Source organism: Amblyomma mixtum, chromosome 1 (assembly GCF_055824585.1).
Source record: "Amblyomma mixtum isolate Tamu chromosome 1, ASM5582458v1, whole genome shotgun sequence".
NCBI classification, from domain to species: Eukaryota; Metazoa; Arthropoda; class Arachnida; order Ixodida; family Ixodidae; genus Amblyomma; species Amblyomma mixtum.
In genome coordinates, this window is record NC_143012.1 from 162,785,929 (window position 1) to 162,812,343 (window position 26,415).

The following is a 26,415-nucleotide window of genomic DNA, read 5'->3' on the forward strand; positions in this document are numbered from 1 at the left end:
GCAACACACCACTTTGTCCCCAGCTTCCTGTAGACGGCACCTCCGGCCTGACCCAACCGGAGGAAATCGGCAGTCGCCTTTTCCTGTCCTCCCCTCTATCTTTCACTTTCCTATTTCCTTTCTTACAACTTTCCTGTATCCTCCTCTCTTCTTCAGTTTTTTCCTCTTTTTCCTGGCGGCGAGGGTTAACCGTGTGTGACCAACTACCCTGAGTTGAGTCATATTAGGTTATAGTTAAGGTGTACAACAGCTGGCGTGGGCAGGACTTGCTTTCAAGTTCCTGTCGCGTCCCCTTGTTGGACTCCATGGTGGGTGGCTGGCACCATGACCGAAAAACATCCAATTTTATGGCTCCCCCCCTTTCCAAACTAGATCGCCCTCTCAAAAGAGGGCGGACCGATGTGACAGCTGAATACATCCAGAAATCTAAAGTGACTTTCACCAAATTCCATGTGCTCCACAGCGAAGCGACAGATAAAACTGCCCGAACGATATCTCCATTCTTGGTAGCGAAAAGCCTGACCGATGCCTTGGGCACAGGCTACAAGCTAAAAAAAATGCCTAGTGGCGACCTCCTTCTGGAGCTTAAAGACAACAGCCAACTTTCCAAGCTCTCCACCATATTGTCAGTCGGGGAAACCCCAGTCTCAATAACTCCACACCGTTCCTTGAACAGTGTCCGTGGTGTCATTTCCGAAGCAGACTTTGTCTGCCTCACTGAGGAAGAAATCCTTGAGGGTCTCAGGGACCAGAATGTTACAAACGTGCATCGGATTAAAATAAGGAAAGACGACAAGGAAATTCCGACGAAACATATTGTTCTGACATTCAACTCTAGCACACTTCCAGACTCTATCGAAGCAGGCTACTTGAAAATAAATGTACGTCATTACATACCGAATCCACGAAGGTGCTTCACCTGCCAAAGGTACGGACATGGGTCACAGAGCTGCCGTGGCCACAAAACGTGCGCTAAATGCGCCTCAAAAGACCATACTTCTGAGAACTGTGAAGGAGCAGCAGTTCGCTGCGCAAACTGTGAAGGCAATCATCCCGCATATTCTAGATCTTGTCCTTCTTGGAAGGCTGAGAAAGAAATAATCACAATGAAAACAACACAAAATATAACTTTCAAGGAAGCAAGACAACTCTACCACGCAAAGAACGCCTTCACATTCTCAACAAAAACAAACTTTGCTGACTTGGCGCGCAGGGGCGGTGCACCACGCAGCACTCCGGCATCTGCCCAGGCCACCTTCACGGAGCCTGTCGCAGTGCCATCAACGCCCCAGGCAGAGACAGCCAAGGCTGCTCTGCCAACTACAAGCCAGGGAGTGCCGACCCACGGGTCAGGATCCCTCAGGACTCCCCCCCGTCGGGGGAGGCCCGACACCAAGACATCCGCGGCTTCGCGGTCCTCCAGCACCTCTGGTGAGGTGATGGATACAACTCCTACTCCGCCTGCTTTGCAGCGGCGGACCGGCTCTCTCGAGCGACGAAAAGATAGAACCCCGGTAACGGGCCCAGAACAGTAAACTTCTTCCCTTCCATTCCCACCCAAAAAAACAAACATGACATTTGTGGTTCAATGGAACTGTAGAGGAATGTTGAGGAACTACAGTGATATAACTTATATTCTAGGGTCAGTGATGCCTCTAGCTCTATGTCTCCAGGAGACCAATCTTGGTCCACAACATTCAAATATCTTAAAACATTATACAACTTTTAGGCGTGATCGTGAACATGCAAATAGACTGTCGGGAGGCGTCGCAATCATCATCCAAAGCGGCGTCCCGGCTCAAGAAATCAAACTGAAAACAAAACTTGAGGCGGTTGCGGTTAGCGTCATCAGCTACAAAACCATAACAATATGTTCTGTATATCTTCCCCCACACATCACATTAACATGCCAAGATCTAGAAGGCCAAATCGATGAACTGCCGGAGCCATTTCTGGTAGTTGGCGATTTTAACGCTCACTCTCCGTTTTGGGGAAGCGAACGCTGTGACTCTAGAGGCCAAACAATCGAAGATTTTATACTTTCGAATAATATCTGTCTTTTAAATACGGGAAAAGCCACATATTGCTGTCCAAGCTCAGCAAAAATGAGCTCTCTCGAATTAGCTTTCGCATCACCATTACTTTTTAACGATTTTAAATGGGATGTTTTAAATGACCCCATGGGCAGCGATCACTTACCTACCGTCATCAGGCTCTCATCATCCACTCCAATCATCCCCACAAGGCCACGGCGCTGGAAAATTCAGCTCGCCGACTGGTCACTTTTTACAAAAAGTGCCAGCCTGGAAAAGAAATTTTGTGACGACCTTAGCACAGATGAAATTAATGAGAAGTTTACTGAATGCATAATATCGGCCGCAACACTCGCTATACCACAAACAACAGGACTTGCACAAAAGAAACACAAAGTGTGGTGGACAAAAGAATGCACATTAGCAAAAAAACAACAAAACAAAGCCTGGAGCGCTCTGCGTCGATATCCCACTGCAGAGAACTTACCTTTAAGAAGGCAAAAGCCAGAGCGCGGTATGTGCGAAGAAATGCAGAAAAAACCTCTTGGCAGAAATATGTCTCCTCAATAAACAGCTCAACAACATCAAAGAAAATGTGGGAAAAAGTTCGTAAATTTACTGGTGACCATACCCCTTTCACACTTCCTCTCTTGACAGCACCCGGGACACAAACATCTTTAGAAGAACAGGGCAACATATTGGGCGAGCATTTTTCTGAGATCTCAAGTTCATCCAACTACACAAACACATTTCAGAAACACAAAGCAATAGCTGAAAAACAAAAATTCCCATCCGGAGCATGTACACATGAGGATTACAACCAGCCTCTCACACTGCAAGAATTAAATAAGGTATTATCTTCTGGAAAAAAGACAGCACCAGGACCGGACAACGTGCATTACGCTATGCTTGCCCATCTCTCGGAGGCTGCTGTAGAGGCACTGTTAAAATTCTTTAATAAAATCTGGATAACTGGAAATATACCTGACGAGTGGAAAAAAGCAGTCATAATACCTTCTCTCAAACCCGGAAAACCACCAACAAGTCCTCGCAGTTATAGACCAATAGCCCTCACCAGCTGCATTGCTAAATCTTTCGAAAGTGTAATAAACATTAGACTAACCTTCGTACTTGAATCTCGGCAACTACTAGATAAACACCAATGTGGGTTTAAGAAAACATGCTCCACCACAGATCATCTTGTCCGCCTAGAAAACACCATCCGGGAAGCGTTCATCCACAAGCAGCACTGTATTGGGGTCTTCTTCGACCTGGGGAAGGCCTACGATACTACGTGGAAGTTCGGCATCCTCCGTGACCTAGCAGAGCTAGGTATCCGCGGCAGGATGTTGAACTGCTTGAACGACTTCCTGGCTAACCGCACATTCCGAGTCCGCCTAGGAGCAACTCTCTCCATGACTTTCACCCAAGAGAACGGCGTACCCCAGGGGTGCATTCTAAGCACGACACTCTTCATAGTAAAAATGAATTCCTTAGCATAAGTAATACCCAAGTCCATAATGTATTCAGTTTATGTAGATGACCTACAAATAGCATGCACGTCCTCCAGTATATCAACCTGTGAGAGACAAATACAAATCACACTAAATAAACTAGGTTCTTGGGCAGACAGAAATGGATTTAAATTTTCCCCTCAAAAAACAATAGCTGTTCTTTTCTCATTGCGACGAGGCCTACAGGTCGATCCCAGTCTAACCTGAATCACACTGCGCTACCAATTAAACAAGAACACAAATTTTTAGGCCTAACTTTTGACAAGAAACTCACATTTCTACCGCACATTAACAACCTTAAAAAGAAAGCTTCTCAAGTCCTCAATATCTTAAAAGTGCTCTCACGGAAGCGGTGGGGGTCCGATAGAGCAAGCCTTTTACAAATATATCGCTCTCTGGTGCGCTCCAAGCTGGACTACGGGTGCATAGTATATGGTTCGGCAAGAGCATCCTACTTAAAAAGATTAGACCCCATTCATAATCTTGGTCTGCGCCTATCATCTGGAGCATACAGAACATCACCAGTAGCCAGCCTATACGTTGAAACTAATGAGCCCGCTCTTGAGGACCGAAGAATCGCACTAACATGCACATACGTCTTAAAAATCCGTTCTCTTCCGAAACATCTCTGCCATCCAGTTGTCACCAAGTGCCCATCTAAAAGATTATTCATCAACAAACCACATTCTATCAGACCATTACTATTGCGCTTTGAAGACAAATGTGAAGAGCTAACAGTACTAGATGCCCTACCGAATATTGCACAAAGGAATGAATATTTACCACCATGGTACAGCCTGCCTTCAGTATGTGACCTCACAATGACACATTTAGATAAAAAGCAAGCGCCAAATGAGTACATATTACAGGAATTCTTTGCACTACAAGAAAAGTATGACACCTACATTGAATTTTATACAGATGGCTCAAAAACAGAAAGTCACGTTTGAAGTGCAGTAATTCAAGGAAAAAATAAACAGATAATGCGACTACCAGAATGCGCATCAGTTTTTACTGCTGAGTGTTATGCCATCTTTGTAGCTGTAGAAAAAATAGTAAGAGAGAACATCAGAAATAGCATCATTTACACCGATTCCCTGAGTATGCTCAAAGCACTGCACTCCAGAAATGCTGCTGAACCCGTAATAGGTAACATCATACATAACATTGTTAAAATCACAAAACAAAAACATAACATTAAATTCTGCTGGGTTCCTAGCCATGTTGGAATCGTAGGTAATGAGAAAGCAGATGTATGCGCTGCACAAGCCCGGAATGGCCAAATAAAGCAAGTGAACATACCGCACAGGGATTGTTTAAAGTTTATCACCAGTAAACTCAGAAATAAGTGGCAGGCTGCATGGCAAGAACACGTAAACAACAAACTACATTCTGTGAAACCAATTTTAGGGGAATGGCAATCATGCAGGCATCAAGAACGTTTTACCGAAGTTATTTTATGTCGGCTCCGCAATGGACACACCCACCTCACGCACAGCTTTCTACTAACCAAACAGAACAAACCTCTCTGTGACATGTGTGGTGCTGAACTCACGGTGAACCACATTTTAATTTCATGTATCAAACTAGAAGAACTAAGAAAGAAATATTTTACAACATTTTACAGGGAAAGCATCCCTTTACACCCCATGTTACTTTTAGGTGATCGAGCACTGGTTGACATCTCTTGTATTTTTAGGTTTCTCAGGGAAGCCAGTGTTTTAAACAAACTCTAAGTATAAAAAGCTTCACCTTTAACAAAAACTCTAACCTTGTGTTTTGCGCATCATAGCCTCAGTTGCTTTTGCGCCATTAAAATCAATATAACTAACTAACTAAAATCATTCGAAAGCATTCTAAACATCAGACTAGCCTTCATACTTCAGTCCCGGCAACATTTACATATACACCAATGCGGGTTTAAAAAGACATGTTCAACAAGCGATCACCTTGCTCGCTTTGAGAACACAGTCATGAAGCGTTCATCCACAGACAACACTGTATCGGGGTCTTCTTCGACCTGGACAAGGCTTACGATACCACGTGGTGGTTCGGTATCCTCCTTGACCTAGCGGACCTAGGTATCCGCGGCAGGATGCTGAGCTGTTTGAGCGACTTCCTGACCAACCGCACGTTCAGAGTCCGCTTAGGCGGAACCTTCTCCAACACTTTTATTCAAGAAACTGGTGTACCCCAGGGGTGCATCCTCAGTACGACCTTATTCATCATCAGAATGAACTCCATAGGAAAAGTAATCCCAAAATCCATAATGTACTCAGTTTACGTAGATGACCTCCAAATAGCATGCACGTCTTCCAGCATACCTACCTGTGAGCGACAGATACAAATAACAATAAATAAATTGTCTACCTGGGCAGATAGAAACGGATTTAGATTTTCCGCTCAGCAAACAGTAACGGCTCTGTTCTCCTTGAGACGAGGCCTACAGGCCGACCCCACACTACATCTAAACCGAACCCCATTACCTGTCAAACAAGAGCATAAATTTCTAGGGGTAACTTTCGATAAAAAGCTCACTTTCTTGCCACATATAAACAGCTTAGAAAAAAGCTTCCCAGGCCCTCAATGTACTGAAACTACTGTCAAGAAAACGCTGGGGGTCTGATAGGGCATGCCTGTTACATATATATCGTTCTCTGGCTCGCTCTAAGTCAGACTATGGGTCCATAGTATATGGCTCAGCAAGACCGTCCTAAATAAAACGACTGGGTCCTATCCAGAGTCTTGGTTTAAGGTTGTCTTCCGGTGCTTACAGAACTTCCCCAATAGCAAGCCTGTATGTGGAAACTAATGAACCTTCCTTAGAAGAGCGATGAACTGCACTAACTTGTACATACATTCTCAAAATCCTTTCTCAGCCCAAACATCTCTGTTACCCAATAGTCACGAAATGCCCATCCCGAATGCTCAACAACAAGCTTCACGCGATTAAGCCGTTGCTCTTGCGCTTCGAAGAAAAATGCCAAGCTCTGAACATACTAACTGAAATTAAAAGTATTGCCCCAAGACACGAAGCGCTACCACCGTGGTACACTCTCCCCACAGTGAGTGATGTCAATGACTAACACGCCTCGGGAAAATCTGTACACCACATGACCATATAATACAAGAATATCTAGCACTACAAGAAAAATAGAGAAATTATACTGCATTTTATGCTGATGGGTCAAAAACTCATGCTCATGTAGGAAGCGCAGTACAAGGAAAAAATAAAAATGCAGTACGACTGCCCTCATGTCTATAGTTTTCACCGCTGAGTGTTATGCCATTTGTGTTGCGGTACAGAAAATACCAAATGAAAACATCAAAAACAGCATCATTTATACAGATTCGCTGAGCGTCCTTACAGCATTAAACTCCAGAAATGCCACGGAGCCACTCATAGGAAGCATCATACACAACACAGTAAAGGTCACAACACAAAAACATGTTATAAAATTTTGCTGGGTTCCCAGTTATGTTGGCATTAAAGACAATGAGAGAGCCGACATGTGTGCTGCACAAGCCAGAACCATGGAAATAAAACTTCCGCTGCTGACAGGCTGTGCAAGAGCGAACGTAGCGACGAACGAAGTTGTACATGCCCCGCCAGTAGTACCTCTGCCTTACCTGCGGCTACTGCTCGCGACGTCGCCTTCTTCCTTCTTCATCACTTCGTCCTGCGTCACGGCGCTCCGCGAGAACTTCTCAGTGACCGCGGCCGTGTCTTCTTGTCTGAAGTTGTTAGAGAGCTTCTCGATGCGTGCCACTCAGTTCACCGTACCACTACTGCTTACCACCCCCAAACCAACGGCCTCACCGAACGATTCAACCGGACTCTTGGGGACATGATCGCCATGTACATTAGCTCCGACAGCTCTAATTGGGATCAAGTCCTTCCGTTTGTGACCTATGCATATAACACCGCATCTCAGGCAACCACCGGCTTCTCCCCATTCTTTCTTTTATTCGGGCGCGAGCCTTCCTGTCTCCTGGACACAATCCTTCCCTACAACCCCGACAGCTCGGAATATACTTCCCTTTCTGACATTACCCGCCATGCTGAGCAGTGCCGCCGGTTGGCTCGCTCCTTCACCGCCGAACGTCAAGGACTCCGCAAACATGAGTCCGATCAACACACGCCCGCTGCCCAATTCTCCACTGGATCACTGGTCTGGCTCTCTGTTCCGGCTGCGTCCAAATTTTCGGCCAAGCACATTGGTCCTTACCGTATCTTAGAGCGTACGTCACCTGTGAACTATATCATCGAACCGGTGACACCTTCTTTGGACCATCGCCGCCGTGGTCGCGACGTCGTTCATGTCAGCCGCTTGAAGCCTTATTACAGTCCTCTCGTCGTCTCCTTGCCTTGAGTCGCCAGGATGGCTCCCTCTTTCCGCGGGGGCAGTTGGAATGAAGAAGATGATACAGTACTACCAACGACGACGAAGCGCTAGCGCCGAGGTGAAGAAGAAGAAGAAGTCCGTAGAAGGCTCGTGCTGGAGAACTGCCGCTTGTGTGCCGGTCCCTCGCCTCGCTGGTCCCCGGACTTCTTGCGCCAGGGTCTTTATCGCTGGTGCTTCAACGTGTCAATAAACCGCTCTACACATGTGAATTTGCCTAGGGATTACATGAAGTTAGTGCTTAGCAAACTAAGAGCCAAATGGAAAGCTTCTTTGGAAAATGAAGGAAACAACAAGCTGCATACTGTAAAGCCCATTTTAAAAAAATGGAAATCATGCCGCCGTAAAGAGCGTTTTAGCGAAGTAATTTTGTGTCGTTTACGCATAGGTCACACACACATCACCCATAGCTTGTTATTAACAAAAAAATAGAAACCCGTGCGTGAAATGTGTGGTGAGCAGCTCGCAGTTAATCACATTTTAATTTCTTGTTCGCATCTCGAAGAACCAAGAAAAAAATTTTTTACTGTATTTTACAATGAACAGATTCCATTTCATCCCGCATTGGTTTTAGGCGAACAAACACTCGTCGGGTTTTCGCTTGTGTGTAAGCTTCTAAAGAAAGCCAATGTTTTAAATCTAATATAATGTAACATCTATACTCTTAATATAGCATCATCTAACCCTGTGTTTGGCGCATGATAGCCACAGTTGCTTATGCGCCATAAAACTCCATATAACTAACTAAGCTCCTTGTAGTACGTCAGCCCAGCTGCCATAGAAGCACTAAAAATTTGCGGAGCAAACTTCACCCGCATCTTGTCCATGTTGGATGTTAAATGGTGGAGAGCTATCTGGGGGCATGCTTCGAGTTCTCCTGGATTTAACTGGTCTTCTTTGAACAATGAAATATGGCCTGCCCATTTAACCTACTTTTCATTTATCTTTAGACAGTTCTGATTGAGCAGCCGATTTTTGATACGTTTAAACAGATGGGGCACACCTGAAAACATGTACACCTTCCTCTCCGGGTCAGTTGGGTGTTCAAAGAAGTTCCTGCAGTTCTTCAAGTCACCACTAACACCTAGCAGCCTCCACATGGTGCGATTCGTGCTCACTCCGTCACACTCTACGCCGTCGTCAATAGCTCTGGCGTCCTCGATGAGCACAGTGGCCTGCAAAAGGAGTTGACATAACACTGGGCCTCGAGTGGAGTTCCTGGACGCAAAAAGGGGACAAGCTTCGCATAGTTCTCCTTGAAAGGGCAAAACATGAAGACCAGTGCGTGACCATCCATATCGGAACTGAGTTTCTTATGAGTTCCGTCATCAACAAAGCCGTCGTAGCGTAATTTCTGGGAGCTCACGCGCTTGCATTGGCGGACTTGCATTTCGTCTAGCGACAGCATTCCGTGCTTGGAAAAGGCGGACTTTTCACCAAATTTCTCCTTCAAGGCTGCAAAAAACTCGTCGAAACCGCAGTTCGTGCCAACCGAAGATATGTATCTTCGAATGGCATTGACAAGGGTCAATCCTTGGACCGATACTGTTCAATATGTATATCAATGACATATGCAGTATACCAAATTCGCCAAAATTAATCATGTTCGCAGATGATACAACTATATTTTTCTCTGGCAGATCGCTCACTCCACTTCAGGATGCAGTGAATAACTACCTCAACTTATTGTCCCTCTGGCAAGATACTAATGAGCTACGGTTAAATGCCAAAAAAACTAAATATGTCATCTTTCCACCAATTAATAAGCCGGTATGTAGTAAAATCATCATACGTTTCCGCGACAACTCATTAGATCAGGTAACGACGCAAAAATTTTTGGGAGTATGGTTTGAAAGTAGCTTATCCTGGAAAACACATGTCAGCCATCTAGCAAGGGAACTAAGTCAAGCAGTTGGCTGTTTGTATAAGGTTAAAAACCTTGTTCCGCTTTGGCTAAAAAAAATGCTGTATTACTCTCTTTTCTACTCCCGTCTCTCATACTGTGCATTGGTCTGGGGAACAACAGGTCAAAATTATAACAAATTAATTTTATTGCAGCAGCTGAGAGACAGGCCTCAGCCCTTCGTGATCGCCGAAGATATGGCGAAATATTTGGCGGAGTTCGAGCGCGTCTGCGAGAGAAAGCGCGTTGAGCGGAATGTTTGGGCACAGAAGTTGGTATCCCTGCTTTGCAGCGAAGCGTATGACGTTGTGACTAACGGTCAACAGCTGAGAGACAGGCCGCAGCCCTTCGTGATCGCCGAAGATATGGCGAAATATTTGGCGGAGTTCGAGCGCGTCTGCGAGAGAAAGCGCGTTGAGCGGAATGTTTGGGCACAGAAGTTGGTATCCCTGCTTTCCAGCGAAGCGTATGACGTTGTCAAGCGCCTGTTGGACGACGGCTTGGCGGACTACGATGAGCTGAAAAGCTTCTTACTGGCGAGATATAACGTGTCACCGCTGGACCTTCGCCAAAGGTACCTGCGAGAGAATAGCACCCCATCCTTTAACGATTTTCCGTACCAGTTTAAAGCCGACATTTTAGAGTGGCTCGAAAATGCTGAAGGGTCGGATGATCGTGACACAGAGGTAGAGTGCGTAGCTGTATAGGAGAGCTGCCAGTGCGGCACAGAGGAAGGTAGTCCGTACGTGGCAGATGTAACTGCTGCTGTAACATTGGGAATTGCCCCGCATTCGCCAACTGAGAAAACCTCTACACCATCGGATAAGGTATTCACAGCATCGGACGATGCACTAACAGAGGTCTCGCCCATTGAGATTGTGGCGGAGTTACCGGAAAGCGGATCTCCTAGCGTGTCGAAAGCAGGAGAAGTTGCCGAACAGGGCAGAGAGGAGGTCCATCTAGACCTTAATGAAAGCGCCAGTGCCAACGCAAGCGAAGTAAACGAGGACGGCACACCGTGTTGTGCATTGCATTCAACAGAAATGCAGAAACCTGAGACTTCCGATCAACGGATGCGGACGCATACAGAGTTTGCGGACCCTGAGTTTGCGGACGCTGAGTTGTGCGCTAGTGTTTGCAGCGAGCGATGCGAAACGAGTCCTGTGCTTTCGCACTGCTCTGAGCTTTGCGACTTTCCAGAAAGCAGCTGCAGTGGCGAGAACATCGCGACTGAGTGCAGAGCCGACCCTCATCCGCAATCGCCTAAAACCCGTCAGGAACACGACGAGAGCTGTATGCCAGCACTCATGTCAGGAGAAAACACTGGTTCGTCAGTGCCTGAAGAAGCTAAGGCGCTGGACGACAGTGGAGTACAGAACGTTCCAGACGACACGGGGGCTGTAGACATCATTCCTTCCGAGAAAGATGAGGACGAATGCGCACTCAGAGACGCTGAGCAGGAAGAACGCAGTTTGGAGGAGGCTAGTAAAGGCAACAAAGACAGGCCTGATCTAGGTAGCACATATGAATCAGCTGACAATCAAAGCGACGTTGTCAGAGAGCAGAAACTTAGGCGACGGAAGCAGAATGTGCTTTCACAGGCGAAAGTGAAAGGAAAGCTCACGATAAAAAGCTGCAACCGGAAGGAAAGGCACCGCCAGTTGTAGTGCCAGAGCCCACATTTCGCTGGCGGGCCTGTCTGAACCAGCGTTGCGCGCCCGCCGTCCCTCAAAGCAGGCCCAGACTTTCTCGGACAAGTCGCGACATGCAGCGTGACTCATCCCGCCGCCGCGGCGCCGACACGGACCCTTCCTCCTCTCCTCCTCTCTGTCGGTGCGAACTCCTCCGACGCTCGCCGGCTCTCGACCATTGGTCTAATTTGAACGGTGGCCAGTGATTGGAGGATTTGAACGGCTGGCTGCCGTAACCGTTACCAGCGGCTATAAAAACGGAGCCGCGCTGAACCCGAGCAGCAGACGGGCAGCAGAAGAGCCATCACGCCGGAGCTACGCTCGCCGCCGGAGCCGCCCTTCTTCTTCGTGCTCGCCCGTGGTGCTCTTGGCCCTTGTATCATGTAAAAGCCCTTGTACATACTGTACATAAAGTTCATTTGACTCACCGTCGCCTCGACCGTTTCCTGGCTCGGACACCCAGTCCCAACAGTGGTGGCAGCGGTGGGATCGACCGGCGTCAGCTACCTCGGCGCGGTGATTGCCTGATGTTTTCCCCTCAATTCACCAGACTGCTCTAGGACACGTGATTGTAGTTTAGAGTAGGGCTGTGTGTTCCACTGGAGAGAGCTTTGCTGTTTCGAGCCAAGTCGGAGCGCTTTGAAACGAAAGCTAGTGCAGAGGGAGTAAACGAGGCGTTTTGGAAAGAATTACTTGCGCGTGTCTTACTAGTAGCGCTATAGTAGTGAACGGCAACGGAATTCTAAGAAAAAGGCAAACTACAAGAGGCTATTGTGCGCGATGGAGAACTTCAAAGTGAAGGAACTCATCGAAATTTGTGAAGAGTTGGGCATTGATTTGGGCCCCGCAAAACGAAAGCATGCGATTCTCGAGATCATGCGGAAAGAGGAAGTAATGGCTCAGGAAGCCAATGAGGCCTTGGATGAGATCAAAGAACGCCGTGAGCGCGAGGCGGCCAAAAGACTCCGTGAGCGCCAAGAGGCAGAAAAACAGAAGCAGCTTGAGCGCGAAGAGGCAGAAAAACAGAGGCAGCTTCAGATAAAACGGCGTGCTCGCGCTAAGAAACTGATGGACCTGGAGCTTGAAGCGCATGACCTCGATTTCGAGAGATATAAAACATTGTCCGCTCTGCATGAGACTAACGGTCAGAAGCTGAGAGACAGGCCGCAGCCCTTCGTGATCGCCGAAGATATGGCGAAATATTTGGCGGAGTTCGAGCGCGTCTGCGAGAGAAAGCGCTTTGAGCGGAATGGTTAGGCACAGAAGTTGGTAGCCCTGCTTTCCAGCGAAGCGTATGACGTTGTAAAGCGCCTGTTGGACGACGGCTTGGCGGACTACGATGAGCTGAAAAGCTTCTTACTGGCGAGATATAACGTGTCACCGCTGGACCTTCGCCAAAGGTACCTGCGAGAGAATAGCACCCCATCGTTTAACGATTTTCCGTACCAGTTTAAAGCCGACATTTTAGAGTGGCTCGAAAATGCTGAAGGGTCGGAAGATCGTGACACAGAGGTAGAGTGCGTACCTGTAGAGCAGAGCTGCCAGTGCGGCACAAAGGAAGGTAGTCCGTACGTGGCAGATGTAACTTCTGCTGTAACAGTGGGAATTGCCCCGCATTCACCAACTGAGAAAGCCTCTATACCTTCGGATAACGTTGTCACAGCATCGGACGATGCACTTACAGAGGTCTCGCCCATTGAGATTGTGGGGGAGTTACCGGAAAGCGGACCTCCTAGCGTGTCAGAAGTAGGAGAAGTTGCCGAACAGGGCAGAGAGGATGTCCGTGTGGACCTTAATGAAAGCGCCAGTGTCAACGCTAGCGAAGTAAACGAGGATGACACACCGCGTTGTGCATCGCATTCAACAGAAATGCAGAAACCTGAGACTTCCGATCAACGGATGCGGACGCATATAGAGTTTGCGGACGCTGAGTTGTGCGCTAGTGTTTGCAGCGAGCGATGCGAAACGAGTCCCGTGCTTTCGCACTGCTCTGAGCATTGCGATATTCCAGAAAGCAGCTGCAGTAGCGAGAACACCGCGACTGAGGGCAGAGCCGACCCTCATCCGCAATCGGCTGAAACGCGTCAGGAGCACGACGCGAGCTGCGTGTCAACACTAATGTCAGGAGAAAAACTGGTTCGTCCGCGCCTGTAGAAGCCAAGGTGCTGGACGACAATGGAGCACTGCAGGACCTTTCAGACAATATGGGGGCTGTAGATGCCGTTTCATCCGAGATAGATGAGGGCAAATGTGCACTCGTAAAGGCTGACAAGGAAGAACGCAGTTTGGAGGAGGCTAGTAAAGGCGCCATAGATAGACGTGAGCCAGGTAGCGCAGGTGAATTGGCTGACAATCAAAGTGATGTTGTCAGAGAGCAGAAACCTAGGCGACGGAAGCAGAATGTGCTTCCTCAGGAGAAAATGAAAGGAAAGCACAAGAAAGAAAGCTGCAACCGGAAGGAAAGTAACAGCCGGTTCCGAAAAGTGAGCTATCACCACAAGGTGATAGACAAGCAGTGCTGCCGCCGAAAGGACAGTAAAAGCAAGCTCAAGAGAGGGAGCTGTCACCGAAAGGCGGTGAAAGGCAGGCAGAAGAAAGAGTGGTGCCGCCGAGAGATGAAAGGCAGGCATAAGAAAGACGGGCGCTGCCGAAAAGAGAGAAAGGACAAACACGCGAAAACGGGTTTCCACCATCGGAATCGCCAGCGTCGCCGGCAAAATGACTTCAGTAAAGTCGGTCACGTTGTCAGCCCTGAAACTAGCGTCAGAAGCAGAGCTAAAGAAATGTGCGAGGCATTACTATCGCGCAAAGCAAAACGCATAAGTGTGTCGAGGCTCATAGGTTTGGGCAGTAGAATAAACTGCAAAAAGAAATCGTACAAACATTCGCGCGGAAAAGTGCACCAAGGCAGGAAACCTCGATTCAAGAGAGCGCTGCCCGGGAGGCGAAAAATTAAGGAGCAGGACAAGAGAGAATTTTGCCACCAGCACAAAGAGAGCAAGACCCGCAAAAGCGCGTACTCTCGTGAAGACTCTCTCTTTCCGCTGCAGTCAGGGAAAAAACCGCGATCCCACAGGAAGCCGCACGCGCGCGCAGATAAAACGCGTGTACGGCTCAAAAAGCGAAATATTGTACGAGGCCGCAGTGACACGGGCAAGAAAATTGGCAAGAAACCGTCTAAGCGCCCAGCCAAGCAAATTTATCGCGATAGAAAGCCGCGGTTCGAGATGACGCCACTTAGTAGGCGCGAAATCAAAAGGCCGTGCAGATGCGCACTTCGCATCGAGCGAAAATGGAAAAGGGTGCGCGAGAAATTGAAGACTCGTGGGTCTCACTTGCCACCACGAACAAAGAGAAAGAAACAACGGTCCAACGGGAAGCGTTGCACTCGAAATTGAACACCGCGACTGGCGTGCGAAGCGCAAAGAAAGGGATAAGTCAGTAAGAGAAAGCAAATCGCTCTCGTACTGTAGCTCCCGTAGAAACTGGAAAGACAAGTACAGAGAGAGAGAAAAGCGCGTATACCGCGAAAGAGGCAGAGATATTAGCTACCACGGTAGTAGAGAGAGAAAGAAAAGCGCGTCTACCGTGAAAGATGCAGAGACGTTAGCTACCACGGTAGTATAGAGAGAGAGAGAGAAAAGCGCAGCACAGCGAAAGAGGCAGAGTCATTAGTTTCCGCTGTAGCGGGTGTCGTTTAACCGAGTTAAACGCTGGCGTAGACGCACTAAGCCGTGTGTTCTAAGCAAGGCTGCCTTCGCCGCCTCGAGACCTACATTTTGTCTCTTCGCGAACAGCTGTTAAGTTCGCTCGTAGATCGGGGGAAAAATTGATATCCTCCTTTGTGGCCTCAGCTGAGTGTTCTTCTGGCCGAGTGATCTCAAGGGAGCAAATTTATTTTGCATTCATTTCATTCTGTGTGTGACATGTGTTCGACACTTTGAGTTTATTGCTTTCAAGTTCTTGTATCCCACATGTGTCTCTTGTAGAAGAGGGAACAAAAAGGGGACCGAAATGTAGCCAACAGAGTTTTGTGACTTTCAAGTCTGGTGTATTGACGGGTGACAGAGGGCACTTGCTCGTGTTGGGTGTTGCCTGTTGTCGGTCGGTTCTTCGCAACATGCAGAACGATCAAAGACCGATGCTGAGAAGCAAGCTCTTCCGAAGGACCGAGCGAAGCTGATCCAGTCACCTGGGCGACTAAGCTGCGGAGCAGTGATCCTGTCCTGACGAGCGGGACCCGTTCTCGGAAAGGAGCCTGGAGCTACCTGCGGCTGAACACCGGACGAGAACTTGGAGGAGCCTGGCGTACGAGCGCGCCCCGCATCCGAGCCACGCGGAAGTAGCTCGTCTTCGTGGCGCATTGTCTGGCGGCGGTGGTGCTGTAGTGCCGGCGCCCACATTTCGCTGGCGGGCCTGTCTAAACCAGCGCTGCGCGCCCGCCGGCGCTCAAAGCAGGCCCAGGCTTTCTCGGACAAGTCGCGACATGCAGCGTGACTCATCCCGCCGCCGCGGCGCCGACACGGACCCTTCCTCCTCTCCTCCTCTCTGTCGGTGCGAACTCCTCCGACGCTCGCCGGCTCTCGACCATTGGTCTAATTTGAACGGTGGCCAGTGATCGGAGGATTTGAACGGCTGGCTGCCGTAACCGTTACCAGCGGCTATAAAAACGGAGCCGCGCTGAACCCGAGCAGCAGACGGGCAGCACAAGAGCCATCACGCCGGAGCTACGCTCGCCGCCGGGGCCGCCCTTCTTCTGTGTGCCTGCACGTGGTGCTCTTGACCCTTGTATCATGTAAAAGCCCTTGTACATACTGTACATAAAGTTCATTTGACTCACCGTCGCCTCGACCGTTTCCTGGCTCGGACACCCAGTCCCAACACAGTTCAGGAATGTGAGCTATCGCCACAAGGTGATAGCGAAACAAGAGAAACAGTGCTGCCGTCGAAAGGAGAGGAAAGGCAAGCTCAAGAGAGAGAGCTGTCACCGAAAGACGATGGAAGGCAGGCAAAAGAAAGAGTGGTGCCGCCGAAAGATGAAAGGAAGGCATTAGAAAGACGGTCGCCGCCGAAAAGAGAGAAAGGCCAAACGCGCGAAAACGGGTTGCCACCATCGGAAGCATCAGCTTCAACGGCACCTGGATAGCAGCAAAGTCAGTCACTTCGACAGCCCTGAAACTAGCGTCAGAATCAGAGCTAAAGAAGTGTTCCAGGCGTCGCTATCGCGCAAAGCGAAACACATAAGTGTGCCGAGGCAGGTGGATCTGGGCAGTAGAATAGACTGCAAAAAGAAACCGTGCAAGCATTCGCGCGGGACAGAGTATCGAGGGAGGAAACCGATATTCAAGAGGGCGCTGCGCAGCAGGCGAAAAATTAAGGAGCAGGACAAGCGTGAATCTTGCCGCCAGCACGGAGAGAGCAAGACGCGCAAAGGCACGTGCTCTCATGCAGGCTCTCGCTTTCCACTGCAGTCACGGGAGAAACTGTGCTCCCACAGAAAGCGGCACGCGCGGGCAAGGAAAACGCGTGTACGGCTCAAAGAGCGAAAGATTGTACGAGGCCGCAGTGACAGGGGCAAGAAAATTGGCAAGGAACTGCCTAAGCGCTCGACGAAGCTTAGGTATCGCGATGGAAAGCTGCGAGTGGAAATAACACCATTTAGTAGGCACAAAATCAAAAGGCCGGGTAGATGCGCACTCCGCATCGAGCGAAAATGCAAAAGGGTGCGCGAGAAATTAAAGCCTCGTAGGTCTCACTTACCGCCTGAGACAAAGAACAAGAAAGGACGGTCCCACCGAAAGCGTTGCGCACTTGCTATGGGACGTCGCGACTGGCGCGCGAAGCGCAAAGAAACGGACAAGTCGCTAGTGAGTGAAAGCGAATCGCTCTCGTACTGTATCTCCCGTAGAAACTGGAAGGACAAGTACAGAGAGAAAGGAAAGCGCGTCTACCGCGAAAGAGGCAGAGACATTAGCTACCGCGGTAGTAGAGAGAGAAAGAAAAGCGCGCCTACCGTGAAAGAGGCAGAGACGTTAGCTACCACGGTAGTAGAGAGAGAGAGAAAAGCGCAGCACAGCGAAAGAGGCAGTCATTAGTTTCCGCTGTAGCGGGTGTCGTTTACCGTCCGTTAGAAGCGAGGAAAACGCGAACGTAGACGCACTAAGCCATGTGCTCTAAGCAAGACTGCCTTCGCCTCCTCGTGACCTACATTTTGTCACTTCGCGAACCGCTGTTAAGTTCGCTCGTAAATTGGGGCAAAATTGATGTCCTCATTTGTGGCCTCAGCTTAGTGTTTTCCTGGCCGAGTGATCTCAAGAGAGCAAATTTATTTTGCATTCATTTAATTCAGAGTGTTTCCTGTGTTTGACACTTTGTTTAAGTTAATTACTTTCAAGTTCTGGTATCCCACATGTGTCTCTTGTTCAAGAGGGAGCGAAAAGGGGACAGAACTATTGCTAGCGGAGTTTTTTTGACCTTTAAGTCTGGTGTATTGACGGGTGACAGAAGGCGCTTGCTCGTGTTGGGTGTTGCCTGTTGTCGGTCGGTTCTTGGCAACATGCAGAACGATCAACGACCGATGCTGAGAAGCAAGCTCTTCCGAAGGACCGAGCGAAGCTGATCCAGTCACCTGGGCGACAAAGCTGCGGAGCAGTGATCCTGTCCTGACGAGCGGGACCCGTTCTAGGAAAGGAGCCTGGAGCTACCTGCGGCTGAACACCGGACAAGAACTTGGAGGAGCCTGGCATACGAGCGCGCCCCGCATCCGAGCCACGCGGAAGTAGCTCGTCTTCGCGGCGCATTGTCTGGCGGCGGTGGTGCTGTAGTGCCAGAGCCCACATTTCGCTGGCTGGCCTCTCTGGAAACAAGCGCTGCGCGCCCGCCGTCGCTCAAAGCAGGCCCAGACTTTCTCGGACAAGTCGCGACATGCAGCGTGACTCATCCCGCCGCCGCGGCGCCGACACGGACCCTTCCTCCTCTCCTCCTCTCCGTCGGTGCGAACTCCTCCGACGCTCGCCGGCTCTCGACCATTGGCCTAATTTGAACGGTGGCCAGTGATTGGAGGATTTGAACGGCTGGCTGCCGTAACCGTTACCAGCGGCTATAAAAACGGAGCCGCGCTGAACCCGAGCAGCAGACGGGCAGCAGAAGAGCCATCACGCCGGAGCTACGCTCGCCGCCGGGGCCGCTCTTCTTCTTTGTGCTAGCCCGTGGTGCTCTTGGCCCTTGTATCATGTAAAAGCCCTTGTACATACTGTACATAAAGTTCATTTGACTCACCGTCGCCTCGACCGTTTCATGGCCCAGACCCAATCCCAACAGGACACAGAAGGACACCTATTACAAGAACAAACTATGGCCGGCAACATACAGACTTCCAGATACCTTTGTTGTTGAATCGTATTGATGAATTAGTCAATTTTACGAAACCAATGTCCAAACATTTTCTAAAAACCCTATTGCTCAAGCATGACTTTGTATTTGCGTAATTCTGTGCTGTTTCATTTGTTTTGTTGTACCTGAATATGTATGTCTGTTTTTAGTATAACCGATTTTCTTTAGTAATGTTTCTTATAACGACATGTCTTGCTTTCAATTTATTATAGCTAGATGTTCTGTTATTTCAAAGCAATCAGCAATTCTATGTTAGTCTATTTTGTAAGTATTTATGTGTTCATGCATGGCGCAAATCTATGTGACCAACAAAGAATGTCTGCTATTTACCTGCTCGCTGAACGTCATCCGGAGCGAAAGCCTTTGTCAGGCACTGCAGCCTTTAGCTTTCGCTCCGGCTTTCTGTAACAGAAAGGAACAAATAAAGAGAAAGAAAGATAGGAGAGGAAGCACATCACTCTATCTGAGCAACCTGTATCCGCACGGTGTACGAATATGGAGAGGCAAACACAACAGGAGTCAATCGTCAGTGTACTTCCTGCCTTTCTTCGATTTCGCTCGTGCTGCTGACAAGCATTCGCGAACTAGCATTTGCGGCGCTTCCGGCAGGTTTGCGTTCTCACATGCTTTAAGCATTGCGTCCTCGTTAACATCCCTCAACCTCTGTCGACATGAGGATGACTCCGACAGAAGCTTCTTTTTACTTTTAAGGAGGCGTGCCTCATCTTGCAGGAAGCAATGCGTTGCCTCCTTAACGTTTCTACAGGTTTTCTGCTCGCAGGACTAAGTGGTATCCTAACTCTACGCTGCTTGGCGCGCTTTTCTTTCCTTGCGATGTGAATTCTTAGCGTGTTCTCCAGCCTACAGCCATATGCACAAGGTGTGTTCTCTTGCTGAATTAAAGAGCACCGGCTATGCCTCCACGTATTGCTTTGATTTTTGTAGCCGCATTCAATGCGCACATCTGCGTACTTACTACGACATGGGCCGCCAGCACAGGGGTGCAGTTCATGAAGATATTGCAGTGCTTGCTGAGGACGGCCCAGTCCTCTTGACGGCGGAGCTGGCAGACATCGGGAACTCCAATTGTTTGGAGCTTTCGGCCTAGTACAAAAATGCTTAAAGAAAACGTAGATTTTTTCACGTGCTGAACGAGCAGAGACTTCGATGGAAAGGGCTGTCCTGATGCGGGTAGATCAACTTCCAAAAAGCGATAGCTGTGAAGTTCCTTTCGATACTCAATGGTAGTTTCAAGCAGCAGTGAGCAGTTGAGCAGGCCACGAATTTAAACACACCGACGAATCATCGACGGTGGAGCTGGCTCGCATTTCCACTGCTCCAGAGTCCTTGCTGGGCGTTGTGCCGAGATTTATAGTGGGGCTCTTTTCATAAAAATGTAAATTAGAGGATTCTGCACATTTGTACTCAAGAAAATAGTCCTTTTCTGTGTAAGCAACAGTTGGATCTTCGTATACAGGAGCACAGGATGGTTGCTGTTTCTCATCGTGCTGGGGTGCTACATAGCCGACATCATTCGTGCTTACTTTTCCTGCTGTACATAGTTTTCTGGGCCTTGGTGGTGAGGCTGATTTCCTGGTAAAGGGTGGCTCCCGCCGCTTTACGTATACCGGTGGGACAATGTAAGGTATGGCGTCATGTGCCAGTAGGATATTCTTTGGAACGTCAAGCAAAATTTTGCCACTAAGCTCAGCAAAGTACCTTTTTTTCAATCATAATTTCCTTCGTAAAATGCTTTCTGCGAACGGAATCGTTCTTGCTCGGCACACGGTATTTGCTAGGAATGGCTTCTGCCCACTCTTTTAACCGCTTCGGGTCGGAAGGAGCATGAAATAAAATTACCTTTTCTTTGCAGCTTGCGTAGCCACTGGCTGCATTTGTTTTTCAGTCCCGGACTGTCCGGGACTACTTGCGGACTCGAGTCCGGTATTTGTTTTTCTCGGGCAGCCCGAAAGCTCCGCCCACCTGCCTGCATCGCCATAGCAACGCGTTCGTTTTTAGCCTATGGCAGTCCGCGGGCTGCTTAGGGCTGCTGAGAAGGCAGCAGACGATAGCTGCGCGCCGCGCTGGCAGCCGTATTAAGTTAGACTCCGTGTGCATTTTGAGTGCTTTTCGTGTTCCTGGAGGTCGATATCATGCGTTAAACCTTCACATGAGCTCCGTAGCTCCTCTCTGAGCCATCGCAAGACTTTTTGTTCTTGCATCTTCGCTTACCTGAAAGCATCGCAGGTGAACCACTCGTATACTGGAGCAGCTATAGAGCTTGTTGTCAACATTTTTGCGAAGGCTTTCGTCTATCTGCCTATCCGCAACGAGTTGGGCTACTTTGTGCGAACTTCGCTGCAAGCAGTTGCGGCGAGCATACCTCCGAAGCTGAGTTCTGTAATGCACCTACGCTAAGCTGACAGTACAGTCTTTAAATCGACTCAGTATCATGATCGAGCGCACGGCGTTGCTTCGGCGTCGTGCTGGCCGTGGCTTGCGTCGTCTGCTAGCAGAAGACAGCGTCCTTGTACTGTAACCGAGGGGGAGCCCGGCTCTGGCGCCGAGTTCGAAAGCAGCCTATGGCAAGTAGGTCATGTGACCATGAGGCTGTTTCCTGTCAGAGCGGAAGCCGGGACCTGTCAGCAAGTAGTCCGGGACTGGAAAAACAAATGCGGCCACTGTTGCAGTTTTCAACAAAGCATTTGCTGCCCATTGCTGCAGTTTACCTACCACAACCATGCCGCTGGGGAAGCACTGGCGTAAAACCACACCGCCGTGGATCGCACTCGCCTTGCTTAAAGTGCCACGACGATGCTGCTAGTGACAGCGCAAGGAAGAGTTCATGCCGTGCGAACGGCTTTTGTGACGTAAACGAGCCGTGTGGTATCTGCATGCTTGCTATCGCAACGAGATAGTTCGTTTATGTTTTCTTTCTTCCGGCGAAGTTTCGCCGCTTCATCGACACTGACGCTGCGATCAGCGGCCCGGTTCGGATGACGCGGCTGGTACTTTATCTGGTCGCCCGCGGAGTGTACTCACCCATATATATCTTACGGTGTGGCGTAACCTAGCGGCGCTTCGCCTATGGACGATCGCAGCAACTTTGCCTAACGTTATTGCCATCAGCCGACGGGAAGGAGGCCCGCCTACCCTGAAGACGTGGTTCGTCAGCAGCGAGAGCCTGGCTACAACCAACGTCGCGACTTTGTTCGCCACCACTCTTATGGCGATCGCCGGCGCTCTCAACTTTTGTGTTACCGATGTGGCATTGCAGGACATAATTCCGCCGCCATTTGCCGACTGCTCAAGACTACCGACCCCTGGCGAATATTCACGGACAACTGCACACCGAACAGCAGCGATCCCCGACTATGTCCGCTTGGGACACGTACTACTATTCCACAAATTTTCGGAGTTCATCACCTGCATCTGATCGCAGTGTGACGCCGCCACCTCAGCGCCAACGGCGGCCACCATCTCCTCGACGTTGTGCTTCCCCTCCGCCTCCGGGAAACAAGGAGGTGCGGCCGATGGAGGTGAGGCCGCCGGCGAATCGATGACGTCCATACCTCTACTCGTGTTTATGTTGATGAAGAAATTGGAAGTGTTTATTGATGGTGTGAAAACAATGGCTCTTGTAGACACTGGAGCTTCAGTATCCGTTATGAGTTAGAGGTTTAAGAATCGTTTAGGCAGGAAAGTAATGTTTAGTGGTGACCGTGCAGCGTTATTCTGTGGTGTCGGTGCTGAACCTTGGTTCCCATTTAGTGTGTTTGGTTCGGATGTTGTTATTAGTGGCCTAATGTTTAGAACAGAATTCGCAGTGCTCCCTCGGTGAACGCATGATGTGATTCTTGGGATTGATTTTCTGCAAGAGTGTGGTGCAACTTTAGACTGCCGTACGGGAGAGATTGCTTTGAAATCACTACTTTCGGCTCTTAAGGATTATTCGACACCTGATTTTGGAGCATTTGCGGTGGATGCAGACACTATTGTACCAGCTTTATCTGCAGAATTCGTGCGGGTTTTCTCTATTCGCAATGAGTGCGAATTTTTTGAAGCCGTAGTAGAACCTACGACACTCGCCTGCTCTAAGAACAGTATCTTCGTGCCTCGTTGCGTCGTTCCCGTGGTCAGAGGCCGTACCGAGCTGTCGACTGTCAAGCACTCTGAAGAGCCAGCTGTGTTGCCTCGGGGCCTCAAACTCGCCCGTTTCGAGGAAGGTGTGTCAGGTTCCGTCGCGGTGTTAACCATCTCTGTCATCGAGCAGCACGTGCAACGAGATGTGTAGACCCAAGTTAAGGCTATGATTATAAATTTTTCACAGATTTCCCACGTGCCTCTAAAGGAAATCGATGGATTTTGGTGTGCGTAGATTAACCCGTTATGGTGAGACAGTCGCGATACCAGCGGCTACTGTGTCTGAAGTATCTAATTTTCTACTTCGGTTCGTTATTCTTCGGCACGGCCCTCCTGCAGTTCTCATTAGTGACCGTGGACGACAATTCACAGCGGACGTTGTCGAAGAGCTTCGCCTCAGCACCTGAAGTTTTTGCCACTCGACGCCATATCATCCCCAAACGAACGGTGTGGTAGAACGCACTAATCGGAAGCTCACCACCATGCTGTCCATGTACGTCGCTGCAGATCATAAGGACTGGGATGGCGTCCTCCCATTCATTACTCATGCATACAACACAGCGCAGCAGGAAAATGACTGCAGCCCCTTCTACCTGCTCTATGCTCGCTCGGCTCGCTATGGCCTCGACGCCTTACTGCCAGTTTTCGTTCATGATGAACCCTCTCTTGCTACCACACTCTGTAGAGTTGAAGAAGCTCGCCACCTTCCCCGCGTTCGAATTTTATCTACGCAAGAGCGTTCTAAGAACCGCTACGATGCGCAGCACCAAGTTTCTTATGTTCCTGGTGACATTGTGTGGTTGTGGACACCTCTACGCAAGCGTGGTCTGTGTCAGAAACTGCTGTCACACTACACTGGACCGTTTGTTGCGTCAGAGTGCATAAGCGACCTTAATTACATTATAGCACGCCTAACTGCAAGTGGTCGACGGTCACGCCAGTCTCAGGTGGTGTATATGTTGCCCGCCTGAAGCGATTTCATCCGAGAGGTGCTATTTAACTCGCCCGACGGGCTTCGTCTGCGAGGAGGGTAATATCACGTGGCTTCATAGAACATCGATGGAAGAAGAAGATCAACGGTCGGACGGATCGGTAGTAAAAAAAGGAAAATGCAGAAGGACGCTTGTAGGCCTCGCCGTGGTCCTGCTTCGATCGATTCCTCTGTAAATAAACCCCCGTGCGTACTAAGCTAATGCCGCTCCATGGTAATGCGGCCAGGCGGACACAAATTGGGGTAATAATTGTCACATGAACTCAGTAATTTGCTAAAAATTATTAACTTTTTATTGCCTGATGTAAGCATGCATATTTATATTGAGAACTTGGAAACATTTGCTTTTCAGGACTATTCCATTTTGTACAATTTTAGTAACACGCCTATGCCCTGATATACGCACGTCTAAAATTTCGTCCCAGTTGGTCTAATTACGCATGCGAGACCGCGGCTCTCGGCGTGAAGCACCTCCCTCGTGCGACGCAGCTGTTGCGTATGGCACTCTGCCTTGCAAGAGCATAGAGCGAGCGGCGACGCGGATGACTTTCGTTCTCGGCAGCGTTTTGCTTCTTGGCGCGCGAAACCGATGAATCGATGTGCTGGCGGATTAGAGCGAGCGATGACTTTCTAACTTAGCGACTAGGCTTGGTGCCACCTGCTGTTAGACTGCTGTTAGACTGCACTGTGGCAGAGAGGATATTCGGCACACCCGTTTGATTTGAGGGGCCCTTCATTGTTTTCATCGGAGGATCTGCTGGACAATCGAAGAACAACTGGGAAGTGATGTGTGAATGTGCTTTTTTTGTGATATACGGGATGAACATTCATGTTTTCACAAAAGTGATGAAAGCGGCGGGCCTCGTTTTGTAACCAGTGGTGGTAAGTTCGAGTTTTTTGTTTTGTGCGGCCTTTGCGAACGACTGCTTCTGCTACGGCCGTGCCATTGAAAGAACCGAAGCCTGCGTTCGAGTCTGCTCCGTTGGAAAATCGCTGGGCCAAGGTATTCGCAGAAAAGGTCGATGTTGTGCTATCGACGGCAGAGATGAATGGGAACACCTCATTGGCGATGAGCCTATACACGTCTCGCCATCCGTATCGCAAGTTCCAACTATGCCGACGTTTTACAGTATTTTCAGATGTTTTTGTAAAACAGGCTCAGTTCACCAAAAAAGTCAGCTTACCATGTCAGCTTTCACCAGGACTTAAGTGACGCTGATTTTCAGAAACGAGTAGATTTCAGTAACTTGGTCTTGACCATGGTCTTGGTCTTGATCTGTGTCTTGACTTTACCGTGTTGAGAATTTCCTAGAAAAAAGTTATGTGGACGGACCAGGCTAGATTTTGCAGAAATGAAACTGTGAGCATTCATAATGCTCATTACTGGTCCCAAGAAAATCCCCAGTGGCTACGGCAGCACAACCAGCAAATCCGCCGGGGGATAAATGTTTGGTGTGGAATACTCGGGGACAGGCTTATTGGGCCATACTTCGAAGACAACCTAAATGGAAAAAAAGTATGCATGTGACATTCTTGCTGGAGTTGTCGATGAATTCACCTCCAGCCTTTCTCTTGGGGAACTATGGCAACTGTGTGGTTCGAGCATGACGGAGCCCCACCAGATTTTTCTTCTACTGCAAAGAATTGGTTAAATAGAAACTTTCCTCGGCAGTGGATTGGCCGAGAAGGAGAGATGTTTTGGCCTCCATCATCTCATGATCTCTCTCCATTGGACTTCTTTTTGTGGGGCTATGTGAAAAATGAAATGTACGCCGTGGAGCCTGCTGATATCAACGATATGAAGAGCAGAATTGTTTCTGCCTGTAGGAGCGTCGGGTGTGAAGTACCCTGTAGAGTTAACTCGGTGCGAGAGCGGCTCATGTGCTGTACTGCCGTGGACGGCAGGCATTTCGATCATTTTTAACCATGGGAACTACTCCAAAACTTGTCATTGGAAGTAACGGTAACAAGCAATTTAACTCATGAAATGTGACGAACATTGGTGCTATACTATTTATCAAATGCTTATACGTAAAGCTCATACTGGCACTATACTCTTTTCGCGTGCTTTTTGTTTCCTTTCCGCCACTGACGTAAGTGAAGCTGCAAGTAGATAAATTCGTCGAATACGTTTGTTCTCTGATGAGCGCTTGCAAATGCTGTTTTACTTCAGAAAAAAACCGGTGCAATAGAGAACACCAGTCCGTCATACTATGCTTTTCCAGTCAAAGAGCACGCAAAGCCGTCAGGTTAGTTCTCCGCATGCGCCCGACGACCCGGAAACTTGAGCTAATAATTTGAGGTAGTGCTCTCTGGCATGGTGTGGGTTGCACACTGAAATATTT